Source organism: Euleptes europaea, chromosome 7 (genome assembly GCF_029931775.1).
Source record: "Euleptes europaea isolate rEulEur1 chromosome 7, rEulEur1.hap1, whole genome shotgun sequence".
In the NCBI taxonomy this organism is placed as follows: Eukaryota; Metazoa; Chordata; class Lepidosauria; order Squamata; family Sphaerodactylidae; genus Euleptes; species Euleptes europaea.
In genome coordinates this window covers 17891030-17904152 of record NC_079318.1, presented here as the reverse complement: position 1 = coordinate 17904152, position 13123 = coordinate 17891030, and positions in this window count along the sequence as shown.

Sequence of the window (13123 nt, the reverse complement as noted above, 5' to 3'; positions counted from 1 at the left end):
ATTGCCTCCCTAATTTGACTGACAGAAGAAGTCCTGTCTTTACATTGCTGTCATGTGGTTTTTATCAGTAAATAACACACATTTTGACTGTGGCAGCATGCATTGGGATGGACAGCTATGTCTTTTTTAATGTTTCTCCTCTGCCGCGGAGACGAAGCCTCTCAAAAGAGCGATATTTTCATCTCCTCTGCCAAATATCCCACCCACCCATCTTTTAAAAAAAAAAGGTTTGAAATCACATTTGATTTCATCCCTGAGTGTCAGTATCCAAACATTTCACAGAGAAATAGATTGTGTAAGTTCACGTGGTCAATGTCGCAACTTAATAATTGCTGCTTTCTGTCTGCTGGAATGAAACACATATAGTACAGTCATGTATGTGTACTCTTTGTATGGATAATGTATTAAGTGCAGTTATCTAAAATATAGTTCATTCTTATTAAAGTATTTTCTTGTGGGCATATCAATGCATAGCTAGTATATTCTATAGTATGGGATAGTGTATTTGGCTCTCTAAAAATAATTTTAAAGCAAAATGTATCATGGATTTCTTGCCATCAGTACAGACCGGAACAGCTATTAATCTGCTCTATAAAGTGAAACCCTACAGAAGCTCAGGCAAACATTGTCAAATGCTATCTAGCAACTCACCCCTCACTTATCTAAATTTAAAGTTAATGGGGCTGCCTTGGCGAAGGATCTAAATCCTTTTATACTGTTTGCTACCCAAGAGTTTTGCTTGTGCTTCCAATAAATATTGAATTATCCAACTGGAAGTGTTACTAGATCACAGTGGGTAGCCATGTTAGTTTGTGGCAGTAGAAAAGAGTCCAGTAGCACCTTAAAGACTAACAAAATTTCTGGCAGGGTATGAACTTTCGTGAGCCACAGCTCACTTCTTCAGAAATTTTGTTAGTCTTTAAGGTGCTACTGGACTCCTACCCTTTTCTACAGGAAGTGTTACGGTAAGATGCCAAAGGAAATTGTCTCAGGGCTGGTGTGACGTTTCAACATTTTGGGGGGCAACTGCTTGCTCCCTGAAGTCCCAGGAGAGCTTGCCACTGACTTGGCCTTGCCCAGTGCTAAGCTCCGATACGCCACCATGCAGAATGTCATGAGCACCTTGCCGCGAAAAGTTGTCAAGAGAGTATCTGTCAGGTCTTTGCTACCTTTGGAGCAGGGGTTTGGCAATTGCAGGCCAGAGGCTGGCTTCCAGGTCTTTGCTACCTTTGGAGCAGGGGTTTGGCAATTGCAGGCCAGAGGCTGGCTTCCAGGTCTTTGCTACCTTTGGAGCAGGGGTTTGGCAATTGCAGGCCAGAGGCTGGCTTCCAGTCAAGGCCAGGTTCTGGCTGCTGGTCAAGGTTTTGTTCTCATGCTGCAAACCCTGTGTACTGTTTCGATTCTCCTGTTTATCACAGATGTGTTATGTCTTCGATTCTCTGGGAACCGTTATCTCATAGTTACTGCACTGTGGTTTCACTTCGTTTTACTTTTTTTTGGCTTAGAATGCTTTTATACTGGAACCTACCTGCATAGACGCCATTAGCCGCCTCTCCTGCATGTGGGGCAGTCAGCTTCTTTTAATCTGTCTTTTTGCTCCTAATAAATTAGCATTGCTTAGGATCACCTGCCTGAGCGTGTCTGTTTATGGGATGCTAGGGATGGACGCCTGAGTCTGTCAGTATCCCTCTTGGAGAAATGTTCCTGCCTGTCCTAGTATTTTTGCCTTTTGCAGGTGCAGAGTGCATTTTCAGATAATGACTCTGCTTCACAGACACTTTCCCAGGCAGGCTTTCTTGGATCATACACCGCAGCTGAGAAACCCTGTTGGGAGGGGGCTGTTCACTCTTACCCTGGAAGGTCCCATGAAGGCAGCCCTATGATTGGTTGTGGGGGGTCAGGGTCAGCAGGTTACGATCAGTGTTTTTTATAAGAGTAGCCAGTAAAAAAGAATGGTTAGTCTCTTTCCCCCCTTCCATGCTGCCGGAAAGACTTTTGTATTAAACTCTAGACACTTTAGGCCTCGAGAGCCAACTGTGCTGTTTAGGACATCAGTATACATGAACACATGTGTTGTGGTGCAGGCGAGGAGCGAGGGCTGTAAGCTGTAAGCGTAGTCTGGGGAACAGTCCAAGGTCATTCACAGTGAAGGCAGAGTCCGAGATATCAATACAGGCAAGGGAAGTCCAAGGTGTTAGTCAGAGCCAGTCCAAGAAGTCAGGATACCAGGAATCCAAAGGATAGCAGGGAAACAAGGCCGGTACACAAAGAGGTTGGTGACAAGTTGCTTGCACAACAGCCAAGCCGAACTGATGGCTGAAATCCCTTCCCCTGCTGCTGTAGCAGAGCCAGCTGATGCTGATGAGGCTGAGTTCACAGGTGGTGCTTCAGCTCTGCTCTTCCTCATCACTGCTACTGGGGAGGTTCCTCTGTAAAGCCTTCAGTCTAGCACACTGCCGTCTCTGCTGCATTGCCAGACGAACCTGTTTTCTTCTCTGCTCCAGTGGCCTTGGCGAGGCCTCTGGAGACACTGCATGTTGCAAGGTGTCAGGTCCAACTGGATTCCTTGAGCTGGCAAGCTTCAGGCATGGTGAGTCATCTCCTGACTTTGGCTGATCCTCTACTCTGGCAGGCTGTAGGCCCTGTGGTTGTTCCTGTGGGACTTCTTCCTGAGGATGTCCCTCTGTTCTGGCTTCTATTTCCTCTTCGTCAGAGGAGGTCTCTGCAGGCTGACTCATGACACCATGTATATATGCCTTATACTGAATCAGACCCCATCAAAGTCAGTATTGTCTACTCAGACCGGCAGCGGCTCTCCAGGGTCTCAGGCAGAGGTCTTTCACATCACCTACTTGCTAGCCGCTTTAACTGGAGATGCTGGGGATTGAACCTGGGACCTTCTGCATGCCAAGCAGATGCTCTACCACTGAGCCACAGCCCCTCCCACAGTAAGTAGTCAGCAAGTTAGCTTTGTTATTTTCCATGCTGCCTGACATAACTGAACTGTACGCTTTGTTTTAAAACCTTCTCCCCCCCCCCCAATTTTCTCTAATAAAGCTCATTTTAGCTTTTTAATGGTGCAAGTTTACTGGCCAAACCCAGGAGAGCTTAGTTGTGTTACCATACATAGGCTGGCCTGCCTCTACAAATGTAGAGCCTAGGGTTGCCAACCTCCAGGTACTAGCTGGAGATCTCCTGCTATTAAAACTGATCTCCAGCTGATAGAGATCAGTTCCCCTGGAGACAATGGCCACTTTGGAAACTGGACTCTATAGCATTGAAGTCCCTTCTTTTCCCAAACCCTGCCCTCCTCAGGCTCCGCCCCAAAAATCTTCAGGTATTTTCCAACCTGGAGCTGGCAACCCTACCTACAGTGGATCACCCCCTCTGGAACAGATGACCCACTATGCAACCAGAAAGAAAACCATTATGATTAGCACTTTGGGTTGCTTTTCGGGGAGGGGGGGCAGCCATGTGGGAGGATCCACTGCATGACACCTTGCAAAGGGGTCCTCCCAACCTCAGTGAGCCTCTGTCAGCCCATACTATTACTGGGTCATTTGAACCAAGCATCATGAGTATCATGTATCGTTTTCTGACCTCCGTGTACTCAGCACAGCTTTGCTATTATACATCAGATGCTGCATTAAAATTCTGGTTCCCATTTGTGTGATTGTGGGCCAGTGTGGTTAGAATTATAAGGTGTGACTCAGTGAGCTAAAGACAACCCGTAAGCCGTGTTTTTGTGTCACCTAGCAGTAACTGCTCAAGGGCTGTGAACGGAGGCATTTTGAAGTGTATTTACTATGCTACTAATTTCATGTGCTGCCCTTACAGCCCATTCCTGAGAATTGGGCCGAAGGTTTTGTGGAGGCGGCGTGACCTTGCCGCCAGCGTAAGTGCATGTAAACATGTGTTTACACGCATTTACACTGGTGGTGAGGCTGGTCCCACCGGCGGCAGAGCGCCGCGGGACCGCGCCTCCCCCCTCCGCTGGCGTGGCCTCTCCATGGCGCCGGCGATGGTATGGAGAGGCCGTGCCGGCGCAGGGGGGGCAGAGGGGGGCAGGGGGAGGAGCCGCCGGCTAGGTGGCTCCCTATCCCCTTTTGGCTACTTGTGCCGGCGGCCAGAACGGCGGTGTTGCACCTGCTATTTAGCAGGCGCAGACTCGCTGTTTTCAATGGGGCTTTTGGCCCCACTGAAAACAAAAAAAGCCACAAAACAGCCGCTGCGCCTCTTCCCTGCCAACTCCGTACGCCGTCAGCTAAGGAATGGGCTGAAAGTCTTTTTGGAGGGAAGAGGATTAAGAAGTAAATAACTGCACAATCTGCAGCTATAGTTTCAATAAATATAGATCTATTAAACATTCATGGTTCTAGGCTTCTTTCAAATCACTTACCACCAAATAAAAAATTTTGAGGTCTGTTTTTGACTTCGCAGCATTATTTGCCTTAGAAGGGAAACCATTATAAGTCACAGGCATATTATTAATCAATGCAGTTCGGTGGTTTTGTTATATATTTTATGCTGTGTGTGTGTAAAGTGCCGTCAAGTTGCAGCCGATTTATGGCGACCCCTTTTGGGGTTTTCATGGCAAGAGATTAGCAGAGGTGGTTTGCCAGTGCCTTCCTCTGCACAGCAACCCTGGTATTCCTTGGCGATCTCCCATCCAAATACTAACCAGGGCTGACCCTGCTTAGCTTCTGAGATCTGACCAGATCAGGCTAGCCTGGGCCATCCAGGTCAGGGCATATTTTATGCTAGCCAAGCCAATTCCTTTTCTCAGAGTAAATAACAGAGTTTCTAGACACACATTTTTAAGTCACAGTGGTTATAGTGAGTGCTGATAGCATCATGATAAAAATGATGTCTTAACGGCTTTTAGTGTGGGTGTGCAGACAGGTGAATTTTCTGCTCATGAAAAATTCTACCTGGCATTTTATATCATTGTTAAGTTGCTTTTTACTCTGAGAAACAATATAATTTATATTAAAATTACAAAAGATTTCTAAGGCTTTTTAGTTGGAATGGTTTCTTATCACATCAAACCTCTATTCCCCATCGAATTGTCATATTTCACTTATTTGCTGGGATTCATGCACAATCCATCCAGGAAGGGAGACTGTAGAAGACATCTGGAAAAGGCTCTGTGTTAGAGGCAGGGTAATTGTTCATCTATTTTAAAAGTTGACAGAGCATGGATTCACACAACCATGTATTTTACAAAATTATTGCTATTCTCTTGTCAAAGAATGATCATTAGAAACCTCTGTCATGTATCTGCTCTTCTGAAAAGAGTGAAAGCAGCATCCAGCACATGATAATGTGTCATGTGGAAATTGTTGTAAATTAGCCATGTATATACACCTTCCTAAGATGATCCACTATAGTAACTGGACAGAGTAATGTAACTGGACTGGGAAGGCCTGGGTTCAAAGCCCTGTCTCAACTCAGTGGGTGATCTTTAGGGTTGCCAGGTCCCTCTTCGCCACCGGTAGGAGGTTTTTGGAGTGGAGTCTGAGGAGGGCAGGGTTTGGGGAGGGGAGGGACTTCAATGCCATAGAGTCCAATTGTGAGAGTGGCCATTTTCTCAAGGTGAACTGATCTCTATTGGCTGGAGATCCGTTGTAATAGCAGGAGATCTCCAGCTTGTACTTGGAGGTTGGCAACCCTAGTGATCTCACCCTCTTTTCTTGGCCCACTGTAGTTCACAGAACTATAGTAAGGATAAAACAGAATGATGAGAGGAGATAGGAAAACAGGATAACTTCATGTGCACAGTATTTTATGGTAGGTCAGTTTATAAATGTGATAAATACTGTAAAAAGGGCAACTTAAAAAAGATACTGTGAGAGATTATAATTTTTGAAGTTGCCCACTTTAAAGTATTGATAAAATCTAATTCTCATCATGGCCCCATTTATGGATATTTAAATCCAGAGACTGGAGCCATGAGCAGACAATGCAGATATTTTTACAAACCTAAAAAAAGCTATACATTTGCAAAAAAAATCTGATACCACTTGGCCGTTGTTGAGAGGGGCCCCTGGGTTATGAGCCCAGGGTGCCATCCTGAACTGGATCCAATTTATTTTTCTGAGTTTCCTTTAACTCAGCTTCCCCCAAGTCAAGAATTTATCAGGCAGAAGAATCAGATGACAAATTAGTTTACTAAGTATTGTTTTTTAATTAACTTATTTTGAGCTATAGGTACAAACTTATGATGAAAGTTCAACAAATGGCATTAAAAATAAATTATCTGTCAGATGTGCTGCTGATAATATAACAGTACATAACAATGAAATTGAACATGATCATTTAGTAAGAATTAACTGAAGTGACAGAAGTTAAATCCTATTTCCTAAGAGATATACCAACATAAATAATGGGTTCCGTGTATTATCTGACATAGGCCTGGGATGGACTACTTCTGAGAATTCTCTCCCCTTTTTTGATCATGACAAAAGCATAAACATGTGATGTCCAGCTCCTAAGAGCCTAAGAATCTACTTGTTTGGCATCATGCTTGGTTAAAACACATTCTTCGTTTCATCTCCTTTGCAGGGTCAAAGACTTGCTATGAACTTCCAAATAGCTAATAATCTGGGTCATAGCCATCACCTTTCCTCTTCTTCACGGTGTGGGATAGTGGTGTCTGTTGCTACTCCTCTTGCTGTTGTCCCTTCCCTGTTACCATCTCACAGTAAGACCTCCTGTCTCTAGGGTTGCCAGGTCCCTCTTCGCACCCAGCGGGAGGATTTTGGGGCGGGGCCTGAGGAGGGTGGGGTTTGGGGAGGGACTTCAATGCTCTAGAGTCCGATTGCCAAAGCGGCCATTTTTCTCCAGTGGAACTTATATCTATTGGCTGGAGACCAGTTGTAATACCAGGAGATCTGCTACTACCAGGAGGTTGGCAACCCTACCTGTCTCCCTCAGGGTATCAGCAAGGATTGGGGGCAGAAGGGAGAGGGCAAGTGAGCAGGGGTGAAAAGGAAAAGAGAGGTAGCAGTAGCAAGGGCTTCCAGTCAGTTGGCAGGAGGCTGTGCTGGAGTTAGCAGTGCAGACCATTGATGCCAGGTGTTCCCATCAACTTTGCCTTAGCAGGGTGCTGTATCAAGTGGGCATCAAGAAGCTGGAAGGAAAATCGGCTGTGGCTGGTCTGGTCTGGTCCTGCATTTGCTTTTCTCTGCTTGCACTTGTCAGACAGCTCTGACTGCAGTCTTGAGCACAATTACTGGAAAGTTAGTCCCATTGCTGTAAGACACTTCCAGAGGAGTTTCCTGGATACTTTTTGTTGTTGTTGCCGTCAAGTCACAGCTGACTTATGGCATCCCCGTAGGGTATACAAGGCAAGAGACTTTCAGAGGTGGTTTGCCATTGCCTGCCTTGGCGTCAGCCCCCTGGTATTCCTTGGAGGTCTCCCATCCAAATACTTGCCAAGGTTGAGACTGAGAGTGTGTGACTGGCCCAAGGTCACCCAGCACGTTTCCATGGCAGAGTGGGGATTCGAACCTGGGTATTCCTGGCCAGGGGCTAGTAGTTAGGACCCTTCGCAAGATAAGTGTTCAACTGGAAGCTACCTGGTCTCAATCATTCTTTATTTGCAATCTGCATACATTCAAAACAGTTCAGTGTCACGCACGACATGAATATAAGATATCTGCAGTCATTCCATTTGTAGCTGTGAAAACATAATGGATTCACACACCTCTCCATTCCTCAGGTCTCAATAACAATGAAATATAAAGGCCCACACTTTTCCCGGGCAAGGTGGCCTGACCGGAAGAGGAAATGACATCTGCCCAATAAGTATGTCTACTACAGGGACATGTGACTAGTGGGATTCCTAAACTACAGTAACTAGCATGCACTCTTCTTAAAGGGAAAATACTATTTTCCTTGCACATTACCAAAACAAAATATGAACTGCAAACCTACACATACTAGAAAGCTACTATCTCTGCCTAGGGGCAGCACACTGGGTTTCCCAGATCCTAGCCCAACACTTTACTACACCAGACTGGTGGTCACAGCCTAGATGCTACTTCTATCATTATAAGTATTCCTTGCAAAGTAACCATTACTACTAATAAATGATAGCATTTTTTTTACTTCACAGTAGGATGAGCATACGTTCTTATGCTCGGGCCAAAAGCATAACCACAGGGCCCGAAACTTTGATGGGCAAGACGAAATTTTCAGGCATGTGTACAATGAATGGGCTACTTGATTGACCTCATTGCTTGTTAACTGTTCTGCAGATGGATTAAGTACGGAAAGAGACTCATAAATGTCTTATGAATGCCTGATTTACACGAGGTCTCACATCACTGAGATAAAACTATAATCCTATGTTCTATCACTAATATTTATATATATACTTGCAACATACAAAATTGTGTGCAACAATATGCATCATATATTCAAAAGTTCTTATGTAACATGAAGTGAAAGAGACCAAGATATTAGAAGTTCCCAGCGTATGGTGAAAGGTTGAAGCTGTGGTAAGAAGCACAAGCAAGAGCGGCAGTCACTGTGTGATCATTCAAGCATCCTAAAATCACAGCAAACGCCCGAAGGCTGATGCAAATCTTCGCCCCGCAGAACGGGGTGGGAGCCGGGAGACCGCCGGCGCCACAAGGAGATGGACAGCGTAACAATTTGGGAACACTTTATCCGGATACGTTTTTGCCAGTAAGCTTCATCAGCCAATTTTTCTATAATTGCAATAACAAAAGTTTTTAAAGTGCACAACCTTACATAAATATTTAAGCAAATATAAGTCTTTTTTCCCGATGTACATACATACCAATAAGTATAAATTTAAATGGACCAAAGTTCTGGTTCTCTAGCAGGATTCACAAAGAATTCTCCAGCTATCAGTTGGAGCAATTGTTAACTATTTAACAATTCAACAGTATGCAGGTGGAGCAGCTGCAATCCATTACGTACGATCTTAAAGTGAGATAGACCTATTATTTCTATTCCAATCTATTTACAAAATTACAAATGTTAGCAAAATGACAACAACAATATTAACCTCTATTGAGCATAAATAGCCAAATATAAAACAAAAATCAATTGCAAAACTTGTTATTCACCAGAATTACAAGAAAGATGATAAATCAAAATCTGTGAAATACGTGGGTACTGAGCATACTACTGGGGGGGGGGGAACTCTCAGATGTGATTGTAGTTCAGGGAGAGACTCTTACTTTCTGATTTCAGGGAAGGGTACTAGAGTTGTGTCACAGACAAAGTTATATAGATTAAAAATAGCATCAAAATGTGGCTTAAAACACTGGTTTTCCTAATCATATTTCCGAAGGTCTACCACAGTAGTTTGGATCCTAGGAAATATTGTGGAAAAGCTTTTATAGAAAACTCTGGTTCAAGGAATCTAGCTGAATGCAGGTGTGTATTAAGCAAATAAAAGTGACAATATGATTTAGAATACAATCCTAAGCAGAGTTTCACCCCTCTAAACCCATTCACCTCAATGTATTTAGAAGGGTGTAACTCTGTTTTGGATTGCACAGCTAATGTCTTGGTATTGTACTTAACTCATGAGCGTGAAACCACAGTGGCAACAAAAAGTAAGTATGCTGTGGTGATGTCGTCCTGGTAGTGTTACTTGACAACGTTTGTTATGGTGACTCTCAAATAGTTGTGGGGGCAACATGCCACGGGGAGATACCAGAATTGATAGTTTGAAAACCAGAAAGAAGGAGATTAGGCCTTGTAACCTCCAGAGAGCCAGTGTGGTGAGTGGTTAAGAGCGGCAGACTCTAATCTGGTGAACCGGGTTGGTTTGCCCACTCCTACACATGAAGCCTGCTGGGCGACCTTGGGCTAGTCACAGTTCTCTCAGAACGCTCTCAGCCCCAACTACCTCACAAGGTGTCTGTTGTGGGGAGGGGAAGGGAATACAATTGTAAGCCGCTTTGAGACTCCTTAGAAGGTAGAGAAAGGCAGGATATAAAAACCAACTCTTCTTCTTCTCCACCGCCTCCTCCACTATCCCTTTCATAACGCATGAACATTTAAAGCGGATAAAAAGGAGGGAGGAGTGATTGAGGAGTGACTAATGAGTGTCCAGATTCAGTTCAACCCACCTGTACTGAGTCATGAAATTGTAGAACCATAGCAGTTCAGTTTAATTGTTGCTGCAGGTAGTTGTGATGGTGAACTGTTGAATATAAGCCTGCCTCTTCCTGTCTCTTTTCCCCTCCAACATTGTGTTGTTTGTGTGATTATTCCCATGTTTGCAGCTGCATCCTCTGTATCACCAAGGTTTTTTTTGGGGGGGGGATTCTATGATTTTTCAGTCCCTTGTGACTTCTTGGGCAGCTTCTGTTCAGCCAGGTGTGTAGAATTACAAAAGGGAAATCAGGTAAGGTATTAATTCACTTTGGAAATGCTTACAGAGTATATTTATGAAAATCCCAAGGGTTTCTTGATATCGTATCTCCTGCAATTTGAAGAGACAGGCTCTTGGTTCCCTTCCTTCTAATACCATTTATTTTAAAGTGCGTTTTAATCTCACTGACATTTAAATTGTGCTCCAGGGAATGCATTAAGGATTGCAGTCCCATTGAACTGAATATGAGGGAGCAAAATAAGACCTCTTGATGACCGTTGCTTCCAACAGCGTCCTGACAGTATCATTTTGCACTCATTTTGCATGTGAAATTTCCCCCCCTTGCAATCATTATTGGAAGAAATCCATTTCATTTTCATTTGATAATTTATCCTTTGTGCTCTTAGAGATGGCAACATGGATCTTATATTGAACAACACCATTCCTCACATCCAGTGCTGCATCTGGTTGCTTTCTCTCTTTTCCTTAATTCCCACTTCCACTTTTGGTCTGCAATTGCTTTTGCAAACTTCTTTTGCAAAAACTATGCTTTTGAGTTTATTACCTATGAACTCAATAAAATGTAGGAGAGGAATTAGAACGTTGCTGAAACTGGGAAGGAAGTGACTGGGGGTGGGCACCAATGTCACATGTTACTGGTAGTAGGACCTGTAAGCAGTTCTGGCTCATTATTCAGTGACCACAGTGCTTTGAAACTTAAAAAACAAACAGTCAAATCAATCGGTTGGATGTTGTGGACTGCAGAGTCAGCGGGCGTAGTGGTTAGAGTGTCGGACTATGATCTGGGAGATTCAGGTTCGCATGCTTACTCTACCGTGGAAGCTTGCTGGGTGACCTTTGGCCAATCACACCCGCTCAGCGCAACCTACTTCACTGAGTTATTGTGGTGATAAAATGAAGGAGAGGAGAGCAATGGAAACCACTTTGGGTCACTGCTAGGGTTGCCAGGTCCCCCCTCTCCTCCGGCGGGAGGCTTTGGGGGCAGAGCTCTGGGATAGCACGCACTCCACTTCCGGTTTACAACCGGACGTGCGGACCTTCTTCACTCAGCTGGGGAGCCGATTTGGTGGCCTGGGTGGGGAGCGGGGCTGGGCTGGCCAGCTGAGCGCCAGGGCGGCTGGGCGCGGTGGCGGGAGCATCCTGGGGCTGGCGGGCGGCGGGGAAGCCGCTGTGGCACCTGTCCTTCCCCATGGCTCCGTGTAATGGCGCCCAACACTTGTGGGGGCTGGGGCACCTGGCAACCCTAGTCGCTGCTGGGGAGAAAGCCAGGGCATAAATAAATAATAACTGCAAAATTTAAGAGAGATTCTTATACCATCCGTAGACAAATGAGTATCCGTGCCCTTTCCCATTCTGAGTGAAAGGGCATCTTGCAGCTCGGGTTATTCCCGCCCACTGCTAGGGGAGGCAGAACTATTTTTTTTTTACTTTCTGTCTCCTAGGGCGGGAATAGCCCCAGCTTCCAGTTTCCCTCCTGCATTGCCGGGGAGTGTTGGCATACAGCAGAGCTGCTGTAGCTCTGTAGTTAGCATAGGGAAAATTCTATTTCGATTCTACCTTAACTACTCTAAAAATCTGTTCTGTGTCTTACCTAAGTTGGGTATATTACTGGCTACAGCTGAGGAAGTTCATCCTAGCCCTGTGGCCTCCCTAGGCCTTAGCATCGGAAGCAGAGGGAGTTGCTTCACCTTATTCCTCTCTTCCACGGGCAGCAGTGGTACAGACACCCAATCCAGGGCCAGGTTCCACCCTTTGGCTAGTCCCTGGCCTTGAAGGTTGCTGACCCTTATTACTTCTTCCCCTTGCACACCTCTGGCCTTGTCCCCACCCGTCCATGATTCCTGCCTAGGGTTGCCAACCTCCAGGTATCAAATCAAATCAAATTTATTAATACGGTCAACTGACCAATCACATGCCAACACATCAAAATTTCCAGACTCAAGTTTTGTACCGCAGAATCACAAACTGCCCATCCAACTAAAGGTGTAAGTTCAATAAAATCAACCCCTGGTTAAAATTATCACCTTAAAATTGATAAAATGGTAAAGTATTCTAACGATCATTCTCTAATAAAGTTCTGCGTATTTCAACAGCAACAGCGCAGAACTTGGCAGTTTGGAGCGGCTGGAGATCAGCTGTAATGGCGGGAGACCTCCAGCTACTGCCAACCTCCAGGTACCAGCTGGAGGTCTCCCGCCATTACAACTGATCTCCAGCCGATAGAGGTCAGTTCCCCTGGAGAAAATTGCCGCTTTGGCAATCGGACTTTATGGCACTGAAGTCCCTCCCCTCCCCAAACCTGCCCTTTTCAGGCTCTGCCCCAAAAACCTCCTCCTGGTGGCAAAGAGGGACCTGGCAACCCTATTCCTGCCTCCTTTCACTCAGGCAGGCTAGCCAACAGGGAGGGCTACTGGGTCTCTGGGCTCTCCCTGCCTTGCAGTGAGCTCACCTCTCCCACCCACCCACCCACTGCCTTCGACAAGCTCTGCCCCCACCAGGCTGTGCTGCTCATCACTGGAGCCTGTTTCTGGGGCACCATCCCTACACCTGCCGAACTGGGCTTCACCCCAACACTCCCAGCCTCGCTGCTGGCTGTGCTTAGGAAGGCGGCTCCTGGCTCCTCCAGTCTCTGCCCCACCAGTGGCACTGGGAAGGATGTGCCCAGGTAAGTCCTGGATGGATCTGGCATGACTTACCAATACATTATTGATTGCTAGATGTCTTCAGCCTTCCCCATTTTCC